General features: G+C 41.7%; 1 long non-coding RNA gene across 1 annotated transcript; it reads right to left on the minus strand.

Annotated features, from left to right (window-relative positions):
* Positions 1-619: 619 nt before the first annotated feature.
* LOC116083470 lies at positions 620-12,759 on the minus strand. The gene is made up of 3 exons (XR_004115729.1): positions 12,689-12,759; positions 2,415-2,600; positions 620-757 (listed from the first exon to the last, which is right to left on the minus strand). It is a non-coding gene; the product is annotated as an uncharacterized LOC116083470 (long non-coding RNA).
* Between the last annotated feature and the right edge of the window lie 1,505 nt (positions 12,760-14,264).

Genomic DNA, 14,264 nt, shown 5'->3' on the forward strand with positions numbered 1-14,264 from the left:
CACACTTTGCCCGATTATCCCAAGTATGTTAAACAAAGATGTTCTTTAGCTTTGTTTCTGAATGTGAAAGTGTTGCTATTTATTGGGATGCCTGTGTCAAGCTCTTCCACCCCACTCCTTCTTGTATGCCCTACTCATTTTGGTGGGCTTCACATTGGCAGGCTATTAAACAACTTTAACACAATTGCACTTTGTTTGGCCCAAATCTATGTCTTTGGTTGTCTGAGAGGAGGTATTATGCTAGGCAGGACTGTTTGATTAGAGAACCATTAGACTCTGGGGAATAGAATAGTTAAATATGATGTTTCATGAAGTTGAAAACTCAAAGGCCATTAGAAAGCATCATCAATGCACACACTCAGAATTTGGCATGAATAGGGAACTTGGGTCATCCTAAAGTGAGACTCAGCTCAGATCTCCATCTCAACTTCATCACATTGGAATTTTAACTTTGAAATGGAATCCAACCAGTAAACACTTCAGTTTAAAGAGTAAGAATCTGGGAAAATGAAAGTTGGCTTGGAAATACTCTTGAGCTTGAGTTAAAGCTGTTTTAAGAAGGGGGCTTCTTAAAATGCCACCATTTTATTTTCTTAGGAAAGCTTCTTCATGGTTCTCTTTGTATAGGTTCCCCAAGAATGAGGTACTTCTCTTTCCCAATGTTCTTTATTCATCTTGAAACAGAGAAGGAAGCATGCGTCTGTGCTGACTGGTGTCAAGACAGCATGGAAGTTCTGATGCTCCAGGGAAGCACTTTCTGGAAAGAGAGAAAGACTGTATGAGCTCAGTCTTTGCTGCGGGGAGATGAGACAGTATAGTCTATAGAAATAAAGACTTGACTGGGAGCTGGGAGACCGCAGTTCTGAGCTTCGCTCTTCTGGAGCCTAAAGGATCTTCAGCCAGCCTTTTAATTCATCATCTAAATATCTTTTTTTTTTTTCATATCTAAATAAGTAGGATTCAAATATCCATTAGAGACCAAAGTCAAATTTTACTATAATTTTATATTTAATATTTCTTTTTTGCTTCCAATTTATCTTGTAGAAGAGACTAAATGTGTTTTTCTACCCCGTGGGTACTATAGGAAATCATTTTCTAAGGAATTGAAACATGTTTTCTCATTTCACTTTCCCTTGCTGTTAAGTCTGTGCTTTCCTCCGCCGTGCTTTGTAGGGAGGTGGTTTAACTACGTGGATGATGGCTTCTTTCTATGTGGCCTCTTCCCTGTATGCCATGTCTTCAAGCACTTCAAGCACAAAATTAGTGTAAGGAATTGAAAGGCAGAATTCCAGACACAGGAAAAATGAAGTTAGGAGACACACAAAGAGCAACAGATGTGGAACAGAGATTCTCCACCAACAATTTTCATATACCTGCTGATAGAAGTGAAGCTTGCCCTCCACTGAAGAACAAATGAAGGCTAAGCCCCACACCTGCCTATGCTTTAGATATAATAAAATTTTCTTTTGTTTTCTTTTCTTTTATATACAATGCCTTATGAGTTTAAACAACTAAGGCAGAAACCAGAGTTTGAAGTTCTGTATTTTCGGTTGGATGCACTGAACATTGCAAAGATTTTAAGCTTAGAAACCTGGGTAGCATTTAAGTCTCTAAATATTAAGCCAGAATAGTTCAGAGTAAGTCTGGTAGGTCAGGAAAATGCATTTCTGTCACAAAACCTTACCTGACACCAGAAGGACACTGGCTGTCAAAACCTTGCCTTTCAATTCACTCAGTACTTACTACAGGGCTGGATATGCCATGAACAGATGTTAAGATAGCATAGCAAACTCTTGAACAAAAGCTTATATGTGATGTTCTAAGTGTTTTCTACCCTTGGACCTGCATCTAGGGAAAGGTAACAGAGCTTCATCCTCTGACTGATTCTCCTTAGATCTTAAGACCATTAACAATTATGTCAATGAGTTTTGTGGGGGTGGGTGGGTATGAGTTAGTATTAGTATCTATGCATCTATGAACAACTGATGTGCACATATGTGTGCATATGTGTGTGAAGGACAGAGGTTAATCATTCCAAAGAAGCCATCTACCTGAGCATTTTTTGAGGTAGGGTCTCTCATGTATGTGTGGCTTCATGATTATGCTGACTGACTGGCCATCTATACCCAGGAATCCATCCATCTCTGCATTCCCTGGTGCTGGGGTCACAGGGTCACGAGGGTGTACCACACTCCCCAACTTTTTTACATTAGTTTTAGAGGCTCACTCAAGATCTTGTACTGGCATGGTGAGCATTTTACTGAATGAGCTGTCTCTATTAGTTTATAATATAATCATAATAAACTCTTATTTATAATATTGTAAAATAGTGGTGTATTCATGATATGTAGTTGCATTGCTACCTCCTTTTACAACGTGCTGAGCTCTCACTGTCAAAATGAAATATGTGTTACCTTCTTTGCTTATCATGGACTGAATGCTCCGATGAGAAGCATTCTATAAGGTCTTAACCACTGATGAATAGGATCAGAACGTGAATCCTTTGGACGGTAAGTAGGTCATGAGAATGAAGTCCTCGGGCATGGGATTAGCATCCTCATGAGAAAAGTGGAGTTGGCTTCCTTTCTCTGCTCCCCACCCTGTTAGGAAATAAGAAAATGGGCTTCTAGAAACAAGCAAAAGGCTTTTTACAAAGAACCTAATTTTACTGTTAGTCCAGTTGTAGAACTGTGGTAAATGGTTTTTCTATTATTTAAGCCATTTAATGGTTTTTCTATTATTTAAGCCATTTAGTTGATGGTGATTTGTTATAGTAGTCTGAACTCACTAAGAGGGTGATAGCAAAAGCAACAGGATGTGCACTGGAAGACGCAGCATCCTTTAACACATAAAGCCCTCCCATCTTCCTAAATTGCTGCTATGTGTTAACTACCTGGATGCTTTAAAACATAACATCCAATATATGACCTTTGGAAGCCCAGCAGGACCCTCATTCAGTTGTTCCCAACAGGGCATATTTTGTTGTTTGTTTGTTTGTTTAGCAGACATCTCCAAATCATCTTTATTCTGCTTGCAAAGATACAATTATTTTGTTAATATTTCACTTGTTCCCACTTAAAGGTTTCAGAGCCACATTAAATAGTGCCATCATTAGCAAACTGCTGTGTTAAGAACATTATAAAACACAAACAATAAACTAAGATAACCCCTGTTACAGCATTCATATTAGTGCATTAAAACATTCATTCAAAAAGACAAGAGAGTTCATTGGCAGACATCCGATTCCTATTTGAATGAAGAATGATTAAAAAATGGCATCTAAATAAACTCTAAAACTTAAGTAAAAACTAAATGTAAAAATGAAATCCCAAATCTGTACCCGTGGGAGCATTACTTTGTGAAGACAGGCCCCAAAGATACAAGTGTAAGCGGTGTTCTGTGGGACACAGAGAAAGTACATAATGGCCACCAATCCAGGCCGCATGGTGAAAGTGGCTCAGTGCAGGAAGAAACGGGAATCTTTAGCATCTGAATGGAACAGATACTGGGGTGGACTCCTCAGATACTTTTTCCACCTTTCACTGAACAGTACAGTAACTATACTTTCTTTAGTATGCACTGAATTAAATAGTCCATATGTAAAAACATAGCTATCCTTACTATCTTTACTATGCAATCCACATCAAATGCATATATACACATTGGGGAAAGAATCACTGATTTTATTCAGAGACGATAAGAACAATCCAATAAGAACATTTACTGGACAAATGAAATGTAAACTTGGGTTTTCTTTTTAAATAAGATAACACAACCATGTTACACAGTGACAGAGGTGCAGGTAGAGTATACATGCAATCAAATAATCCCCAAAACTCAGTCAAACAATATAAATAAATTATAAATGAAAGGCATATACAATGTGAGCAAAACCCAACAGTTGTTGAACTAAAAAGGAGGGAAGTTGTGCCAGCAAGGGTATTTAGAAAAGCTTCGGGTATTAGAAAATATCAGATTGAATCCAAAAGAACCGCCCCCCACCCTGGTAAAAATGGCAAAGTGTGGAACCATAGTTTTACACAACAGCCTCAAAATAATGATAAGAGAAAGTGATCTCACGAGTCGGCCTGCATGGCTCGGACACCATCATGCAGTCGTCCACAGCTTAGTGGCACTTCTCAAGACCTATTATCCCATTCTAGTGTAAGAATCTTGTCTCGACACACTATTAGTTTAAAGGCATATTCCTCCCACCTACCTACTTTCCCTCTGCCTTAACCCCAAGAAATTTAGCCCATATCTTATGAAAGCATGTTGCCCTCTACTGATGAGATGGTCAGATGAAAAGCAAGAAGGTCCCCACTCAGTACAATTCCCAAGTGTATACACACATTACATTCTTTATGAAAAGTGTCCAGGTGGTCTTTCACATGTGGAGTAATATGCTGGTAAGTATTCCACAAAAGGACTATGGACACAGTAGGTGCTTAATGTGCATTTTTAGCTGCTGATGGCAGTGGTGGCAGCACCTTGTACCCTCCCATAGTTTCTTCTAGTGGTTAGCCATGGTGATTTCCAGTGTGGCTGCTGCTTGGTGCTATCTTTGCTGGTCATCCATACTTAAGGGTTACCTCTATCTCATCTTTAAAAAACAAACAAATGAACAAACAAAAACAAACAAACCCCACAAATTTGTTAATCTAGAACAAAGCAAAATAATCTCCAACTTGTAAAACACAGGCATCCAATATCTAAATGCAGTGAAAAGTTGTCAAAACGTCCAAAGGACCATTTCACAATACTCTCTGTACTATAAACAAATAGAGACTGGAAAAGGCGTTGGTAGAGGGATAAACAGGAAGAGACTACCAATCATACTCACTATTAAAATAAGTTCCATTCCAGTCTTTTCTTACATGTTGTTGATTTTGTCTTGAATTGACAAAATGATGCTATAGCAAACATTTTTTCATTTAATTTTTAAACCTTTACTGAGGTTTGATTAAGTGTCTTCCAAAGGCTTGTGTGTTATATACTTGGTCATCAGCCTATGGTGTTAGTAGGAGGTAGAGCCTAGTGGAAGCAAGCTAGGTCATTAAGGGGGTATCATTGAAGAGTATATCAAGACCCCAGCATCTAAATGTGACAGTGTGAGCTGTGATCTCTTTCTCTCTTTCACTCTCCCCTGCCTCCCTTTCCCTCTCCCTTCTTTTCAACCATCATGATGTCCCAACAAATCTTTGTCCCTTATTAAATCAATTTAACCAACATAAACTTTAGACTCACATCAATCCTAAATATGGGAATGCCTGACATTTAAAATTGTGTCAAAGTGGTATGACTTTGTTTGTTTTCTCTCTTCTTTCCTTTTTCCCTTTTAGTCTTTCTTCCCATGAGGCTCTTTGAACACTAGCCATTTTAGCTTCTATTTTTTAAGGAATATCCAGAGCTAAGCCTTTCCCTGAAACCCATTTCAAAATGTATCTCTCTTAGGCCCAGTCACTTACCTTCCAGGGAAGAGAGCTCTATATTTATAATGTCTAGTAATTTATTACACCCTCTTTCCAAATTCAAGTGCCCGCAGGCATGCCTGTGCATGGGCATTTCAATAAGTGCCTTTGGAACCCTCATCCAAGGTGATGATCAGGGACAGAATTTTAAAGTGGCCACAGAGCAGATATTTGGGGGGAGGAAGGGTTAGAATGATTCTAACTCTAGCTGAAGTAACAAGGTGACTCAAAAAGCCTTGCTCCTCTCCTGCCCTCCCCACTGTAACCTAAGTACCTTAGACATAGCTGACATCGGACACACATGACTTCCTCCTCTCCATGTCACAGAGTGATGTTGTCCTGATGCAACATAATGAAGATGCTGATCCAGAGGAAGGCTCTGAGGTCCTTGTATTCTTAAGACTCTAGAGCTTTCACCTTAGGGATGTTTTATTCATTAAAGTATGGTAGGTGATGCTTCAGTATCAAGTAGCCCCTACATCCCAGGGGCTTTTAAATACATATAGTTACTGTTCATGTTCCACAAGGATATTTATGCTATATTTTTTCAGTTGCTCTGACAAAAAGCACCTTAGGGAAGAGATGGCTTCGTTCAGGTTACAGTCCCTCCCCTATGGTGGGAAGTCAAGTCCAGAGGTCAAGCAGCTCATCACAGCATATCCATGGTCAAAAACAAAGACAAATGTTTCTTTACTTGCCACCTAGTCACCTAGCTTTCATTACTCTTGCAGAGTCTAAGGTCCAGACTGTGAAATCACACTGCTCACGTTGGGCTGGTTCTTCCTACAACAACTGACAATCAAGACAATCCCCTGACAGACACACCCACGGGCCTCTTTGATGGAGACAATTCCTCAACTAGGCTCTCTTTCCAGCTGGTTCTAGGTTATGACAAATCAACATTTAAAACAAATCGTGACAGTGTATATATGTTACTCATTCTCTGAGGCCCAGAAGAGGAGCACCCACTTTCTAGAACATTTCTGGTTATTATAGTTGAGGGAAAAAACTCATGAAAAAAATGTGGGATGTGTGCACAGGTCAAAGTTGAGCAGGATCCACATTCAGCACATCCTCCAACAACAAGTGGCCGTACCTACCTACAACTCTTCCTGCAAGGGAATAATGTAAATGCTTATGGAAAACCCAACAGATCAGTGCAGAGCATCAAACATTGCAGTTTTAGTATAATCCCAAGAATGGAACCTGGCATTGAATAAAAGCAATTATTACTCTCTATGTTATTATTGTCATTAGTATCATGTGATGGTAATTGAAACCACACAGCTAATGGGGAACAGAGAGGAGAATGACACTGCATCTAGAACTGGAATTCTTTTCTCTGTGCTCCTTCCACTGCACAGGAAAGTTATGACAGGCCCTGTTATTGTACCTTCAACTCAATGACCCATGAGGAATTTTGTTTCATTCTTGTGCTGGGTTACTTTGACCACTACCCTTCAAACAAACTTTCTGAATTTAGAATAACTTAGGAGACATCTCTGGGTGTGTCTTTGAGGACATTTCCAGAGAGGTTTCAGTGAGGATGAAAAACCCACTCTGAATGTGAACAGGATCATGGCATAAACTGGGGCCTTGGATTGAGCAAAAAGGTAAGAAAGAGAAATCATGAGCTGAATGCTGGCATTTCTCTCTCTCTCTCTCTCTCTCTCTCTCTCTCTCTCTCTCTCTCTCTCTCTCTCTCTCTCTCTCTCTCTCTCTCTCTCTCTCTCTCTCTCTCTGCTTCCTGAGTACAGACACACTGAGACCAGCTCCATCACACTTCTGCCACCACACATTTCTGCCGTGATGGCCCATGTCCTTTCTTAAACTGTGAACCCAAATAAACTCTTCACCTTCTAGTGGCTCTTGTTGGGTATTTTTTAATAACAATGGATAGGTAAATAATACCATTGCCTTCTGTGGTGGTTTGAACATGCTTGACCCAGGGAATGGCACTATTAGAAGGTGTGGCCTTGTTAGAGTAGGTGTGGCCTTGTTGGAGGAAGTGTCTACTAACTCCAGCTATAGGTGTGGGCTTTGAAATCCTCCTCCCAGTTGTCTGAGGAGAGTCTGCTCCTGGGTTCCTGTGGATGAAGATGTAGAACTCTCAGCTTCTCCGGTGCCATGCCTGCCTGGATGACGCCATGCTTCCCACCATGATGATAATGGACTAAACCTCAGAACCTGTAAGCCAACCCCAATTAAATGTTGTCCTTTATAAGAGTTGCCTTGGTCATGGTATCTCTTTACAGCAATGGAAACTCTAACTAAGACACCTTCTAAATTAACAAATTTTGCTATGAAGGGCCAGTTAGTAGACGTCTTAGGTTCAATAGAACATAGAGTTCCTCTTACAACTGCTCATCTCTAACCCCAAAGCAGCAACAAACAAAACTGAAGCAACTGGGTAGGGCTGTTCCCATTGTAACTTCCTTTACAGAAACATACAGTGGTGTGGGTTTGACCAGAGAGCTGACACCTATTCAACAACATGAGCTGGAGAAAGACTGATTAGTAGATAGTCTGAGAAGAATTCTGCAAAGAAAAATCTGGTCCTGCATGACTCTGCTTCTTCTCTAAAAAGCCTGCTTTACAGGGCTATATTGAGGACTAATCAGGTTGCCTTGGGAGCACAACCCGTAACCAACCCTGCATACCCCTCCACAGGGCTTTATTGCCTTCCCTCAGGATCAACTACTGTCCCTATTCTCCTAGGATGGATTTTCTGATCCAGTGAGTCAGACAAAGAAAGAAACTGGTATCAGAGAATGATAGGCACTGTAAAGGAAAATAAAAAAGGGGCTGAAGGAGCAAGCAAGCCATGCAGATAAAGACAGAGCAGGGCAAAGTCTCAGAGATGTGGCAGGCAGAAGGGTGGGTTGGAAGGACTGGTGGGAGATAAAACAGAGAATCTGGGCACATGGGAAAGGCAGCTCAGGTGTCATTGAGAGAAGCCTTCATCTCCTTCTGTATGAGAAGAAAAATGTTGAATTTCAATGAGTTCGTATTCATGTACTGTGTGTGTGTGCTTATGCATGCACTGTGCCTGTGTAGAGGTCAAAGGTTGTGGGTGCCTGTCCTCTCCTTCCACCAGTTCTAGGGATGGAACTCAGAATGTCTGGTTTGGTGGCAACTACAGCTACCAGCTGAGCTCTAGAATAACATTACCAATTAGAGCCTTTAGGATTACTCTAAGCTGTTCAGTGTATTCTCGCTCTGTGTGTGTCTGTCTCTCTCTGTGTGTGTCTGTCTGTCTGTCTCTCTCTCTCTCACACCCACACCCACACACACACATACACACACACATGCTTACTTTTTCTTCTTTAGTTTTTCTTTCTTCCTTTTCCCTAACCCTCCCTCTCCTACCCTTTCTTACTCTTTTGCAAGCCTTCTTTTAGCAGACACTTGGCTCTTGGAGGCATCCAAACCCCAGGTTATTCTCCAGCTCCAAGGGAAGGTTAGCCAGACCAGCTCAGCTTTCCAGTAAGACTTAACCTAATTCCCCAGACAGAAAAAGGCTTAGTGAGAACAAGACGAGAATTAAAGCAGAGACCATCAAGAATATTTTGTTGTTATTTAATAAACAAGATGCCGAGGGTGTTTTAAGACAAACACCAGTTGCCTAGCATTGCTGTGAATGTCGCAGAGAACACACAGATGTGAGACTGCTTCATTCTGTGCTATCTGTAGCCTGAGTTTATGAGTGGCTGTGTGTTTATCTCGGGATTGGGAATATAACCAACTCCTGATTACCAGGGCTAATGGATAGTCATAAATATTCCAAGTAGCTGAAAAATCGAAGAAAAATTTTTGCAGACACATTTTAAAGGTAAGTTATTGTCCTAATTAAACAAATATGATGTATGTGGGTGACAGTGGTTGCATGAGCTCACAAATCATACAGAAGGGTATGAATGAGAGACGGGATGAAGAAAAGGTTTGAGAGAAGAGTGTGAGAAGAAGTGGGGAGAGGAAAAATGTGCAGGAGTGAGTGCCAAACATGAGTAGTGTGGGCCATCAATGGTCAGAGCCCCTGTGTAAAGTACAGATTAATTCAGCTCTTATTCTAATTCTAGCCCAAATGCTAGAGGGCTGAAATTCTACTCTGCTCAGAAGGAAACCACTCAAATTCCCCTAAAAATGTCATTGAGAGGGTTGATGCTGTACAACAAGACTAGAAGGCTTACTAAACTTGCTCTAAGAAAGCTTGTCTAGTTAGTAACCCCCAGGCTGCCCCAGGAAGCCACTAACCATGCTTTGATTCTATGAGTGGGGCTGCATGTGGAAGCATTTCTTAACAATTTGCCAGCAGTGGCTCTTTTGTGCTTCTCAAATTCTAATACAAAACTCATCACTTGGGGGTAGGATTCAAATGCAGATTTGGCCCAGTGGGTCAACAGCAGGCCCTGACATTCTGCCTTTCTTAAGGGCTCCGATAAATTTTTCACCTAACAGTAAGCTCGGAAGTTTTAGTTACATTAAGCATCTATTTTATTACACGGAATGGCAAACTTTACACTAAAACTTTGATTTTTAAAGATAGATCTTGTGTAGCCTTGGCTTAGCCCAAACTTTCTACGTAGCTGAGGATGACCATGAACGTCTGGAACACACAGATGCCGAGATTACAGGTGTGCAACAGTAGACCTACTCTATCTTGCTAGGGACTGAACACAGGGCTTCCTCCTCTCGTTCTACAAGGGCTCTACCAACTGAGCCACATTCTCCAGATCCATGATTCTTGACTAACGGTGGGCACGAGTGTATTCATGGCCTGGAAGTCTCTGAAATTTATAAGAAGAGAGTTGAGTCTATGTGTTCTGGGTAAATTCACCTGATTTGGAAAAATGTCAGGAAAAAAACTAGTTCAATTAGAGGTTCTAGTACCTGGAACCCAAGTGAACGCTGATTTTGTTTTTTAAATAGGTCTTCTAGCTTGGATCCCCTTGTCTGAGAAAGTGGAAGGTTTGCTTAGCACAATATTTGGGCTGTGTCAGGTTTGGACCTAGGAATTTGTTAGAGCTTGTTAGCTTTGGTTGCCATCTGGTGGCAAAAAGCAGTAGAACTGTTTCTTTAAAAAGAATTGTGTGTGTGTGTGTGTGTGTGTGTGTGTGTGTGTGTATGTGTGTGATGCATACATATAAGTGTGTGGGTGTTTGTGTCTATGTGTGCCTTTGCAGAGGCCAGACAAGACATTGGGTGTCTTCTATTGTTCCCTGTCTTATTACTTTAAGAGAGGGTCCCACTGACCTGGAAGCTTGCCATTTCAGTTAGTCTGGCTGACCAGCTGTCTCTCTGGATCTTCCTATCTCTATCCCGCTATGCTGGAGTTATGCGTGCATGCAGACATTCTCAGCTCTTTACATGGATGCTGGGTATAAGAGCTCCTCCAATCTTCATGCTTGCAAAACAAGTACTCTGGCCTACTGAGCCATCATCTCCCAGTGCTCGCTCTCTCTCTCTCTCTCTCTCTCTCTCTCTCTCTCTCTCTCTCTCTCTCTCTCTCTCTCTCTCTCTCTGTGTGTGTGTGTGTGTGTGTGTGTGAAACAAGTACTCTGGCCTACTGAGCCATCATCTCCCAGCCCCCCCTTCTGTGTGCGTGTGTGTGTGTGTGTGTGTGTGTGTGTGTGTGTGTGTGTGTGTGTGTTTCTCCAATGAAGAAACAAAGTATAGCTCTCACCTATGCCTGATGTTACTGTGTTATTCTAAGTAAGAATTATTAATGCTAAAGGTATTCCTTCATACAATGTGTAAGTTGGAATTTAAGATAAACTTGGCTCCCACTTTCTTTCCTAACTGCGTATTGCCCAGAAACTCGGACTTAACTCAGTACTCTTGTTTCAGCAAAATTCCTATCCATCATCACTGTTGGTGCTGTTAGCGGCACTGAAGATTGAGCATCCAGGATGTTACACAGGCTAGGAAGCACTCTAACCTGGGCTACACCTTCAGATCTTAGTTTCTGAGTTAGTTTCAGAGTCAGGGTCTTGATACATATAGACCAGGCTATTCCACACCCTCCTACCTAGTCTAAGATCATCTCAACTTCATGTCAACCCTTCCCAGTTGTAGCTGTTTACCACCATGCTACCACACATGGGTTGTGTCTTCTCTGTCCTGTGAACCATGGATAGATTGCTTGATCTTGGAAGACCATGAATTCTAAGTCTGCAAGATAAGAATTAGCAGCTTTGGTAGGTTGTGGTGAGATGGTGCTTAGCCGGGTGCCAGGTGCATCCTTTCAAAATTTATAATGCTTGTTTCTTTTCTTTTAACCTTTTCCCCTAAAGATAGAGCACTGTGCTTAGCCAGGTGACAGGTGTATTAGCTAGGATTCTTTAGAGAAACAAAACCCATAGAAATCTTGAATCAGGGCTGGAGAGATGGCTCAGTGGTTAAGAGCACTGACTGCTCTTCCAAAGGTCCTGAGTTCAAATCCCAGCAACCACATGGTGGCTCACAACCATCTGCAATGTGATCTAACACCCTCTTCTGGTGCATCTGAAGATAGCTACAGTGTGCTCATATACATAAAATAAATAAATCTTAATTAAAAAAAGAAATCTTGAATCAGCTTATGCAAACTGATCAAAATAGTCCAACTTACTTCCTCACACCATAGAAGCTGAGAACCCACTAGTCTCATGCTGATGAGGTGGGGGTCTCTCAGCAGTCCCTGGCTGGTGCCACAGGCCTGGAGGATTCTTGACTAGCTGCTGGTCCTCCCCATCAGACTGCAGTTCTGATATCAGCAGAGGAATCGATAGCAGCAAATGGTAAATTAACTCAGCAGCTAGAGGGAGTGCCACGGCAGCAAAGAGGAATGCTCTTCTTCTTTTGGAAGGTGCCAACCAATCATTTGGGGTGGGTTTTCCAGCATCTATAAAGCACTGAATCCCCAACTGATGTTCCCTCAGACCAACCTAATGTAGACATTCTTCAACTGGGAGCTCAACAGCAAGAGAGCAATGGTGGTAGCAATGTTCTTAGCTTTACTGCGAAAATAAGAACTATAAGAAGCACCCATGACATGTTGTTAGTTTCAAGTTAAGAATAACAAAGATGAGGCCCAGAAGGGAAGTTTGCCCAGTAAGAAATCTAAGGTCTTGTCAAGAAAACAAGTTGAGGTTGTATAACTTTTGGCTCTGAAATTTTCAAATTATAACTGTCTTCATTCTACTTATTAACCCAATAAACCAAAGAAAAAACATTACCAGTCCGTTTTCACTAGATCACACGTAGTAACAACTATCCTGAACTCTCAGGGTTGTTTGTTGCTCCTGTTATTTTGCCTACAAGGTTTTCTGAGCTGTGGATGCTCCCATCAGCCAGGGATGATGCAGTAGGAAGTCCTGGATGTTGGTGGGTGGAACAGTGGGGGAAAAAAAAGCAGTTTTTACTTTGATTGCTTCTTTGTAGTCAACGAAGTTGAGTTAAAGAGAAGATGGTGGAAGTGTGAGAGACAAACTAGCAAAGCGACCTCTGCATCAGCTCCTGCCTCCAGTCCCTGCTGTGCTTGAGTTCCTGTCCTGACTTTCTCCGGTGGTGAAATGCGATATCGAAACATAAACTGAATAAACCCTTTCCTCGCCAAGTCGCTTTGGTCATGGTGTGAAACACCGTGTTGCATCAGTAGCAGCTCTAACCAAGGTAATCAGACTCCAAGAATCTCTCCTACTCATGCAAAGAATTTTTTAAAAATTTTAAAAGTTTTCTTCTGTAGAGCTCCATCCGAGCTTGTATTTACCAAAACTGACCCAAAATTCTGTGACCAAAATAAATGTCTATGTTACGGAGTTTGTGGCTGTTGTTCTGCGGCAATCACTTGTTACACAGGGGTGCCCTTTCAAAATTTATAATGCTTGTTTCTTTTCTTTTAATTTTCCCCCCCTAAAGATAGAGCACTGTAAGATATGTGGATAACCAATGAGCTCTGTCAACAACTACGTTTCCAAGCTTTGCTTAGGCACATCACTGTTTCCAACCTAAACCATGCTGGGTGGTGAGGCCAGAAGACTTTGAAGGTGGGTACAGCCTAAGTCTTGAGGAGAGAGGAACAAGGCATTCATTTTTATCAAGAGTCTCCGCTTATTGTTTTCTACCACATAGGAAAGCAAGATGAGATGAAAAGAGGCAGAAAGCAGAGAGAGTAGGAACAGGGAAGCTGGTGGTGAGAAAAGCAGTAGAGGGGGCTGGAAAATGAGTCCCTGACTGCAAGGAAAGGACAGAGAGTCCCATGAGGGAATCCAGGAGGTTGTAATGTGGATACTGGTGTTTCTCCATCCAGGGACCTCAGTCTCCTCTCCATCCCTACCCCCTCACTCTCTTTCCCTTCCTCCCTGCCCTCCGCACCTCTTCTCCTCCTTCTCATCTCCCTCCAGACCCCTCCATCTCTTTCAAGAAACAAATGTCTGATATTGCATAATGGCTAACTATTCCAGATTGTTCCATACCTTATACCACAGATTCTGGGCTTCTGGGCTACACACGGTTCACTCTAATGTAGTTCCTTTTTTGTTGTTTGTTTGTTTGTTTTTGAGATAGGGTTTCTCTGTATAGCCCTGGCTGTCCTGGAACTCACTCTGTAGACCAGGCTGGCCTCAAACTCAGAAATCTGCCTGCCTCTGCCTCCCAAGTGCTGGGATTAAAGGCATGCACCACCACCACCCGGCTCTAATGTAGTTCTTGCCTTTTAGAACATTGTGCCAGAACTTGGTAAGCTATAGTATGGGAGCTATTAGTGGTTTTCTCACTACTAATGTGGCTGATAGTGTGGTTATTGAGATAAAG

Source organism: Mastomys coucha, unplaced genomic scaffold (assembly GCF_008632895.1).
Source record: "Mastomys coucha isolate ucsf_1 unplaced genomic scaffold, UCSF_Mcou_1 pScaffold8, whole genome shotgun sequence".
Lineage (NCBI taxonomy): Eukaryota > Metazoa > Chordata > Mammalia > Rodentia > Muridae > Mastomys > Mastomys coucha.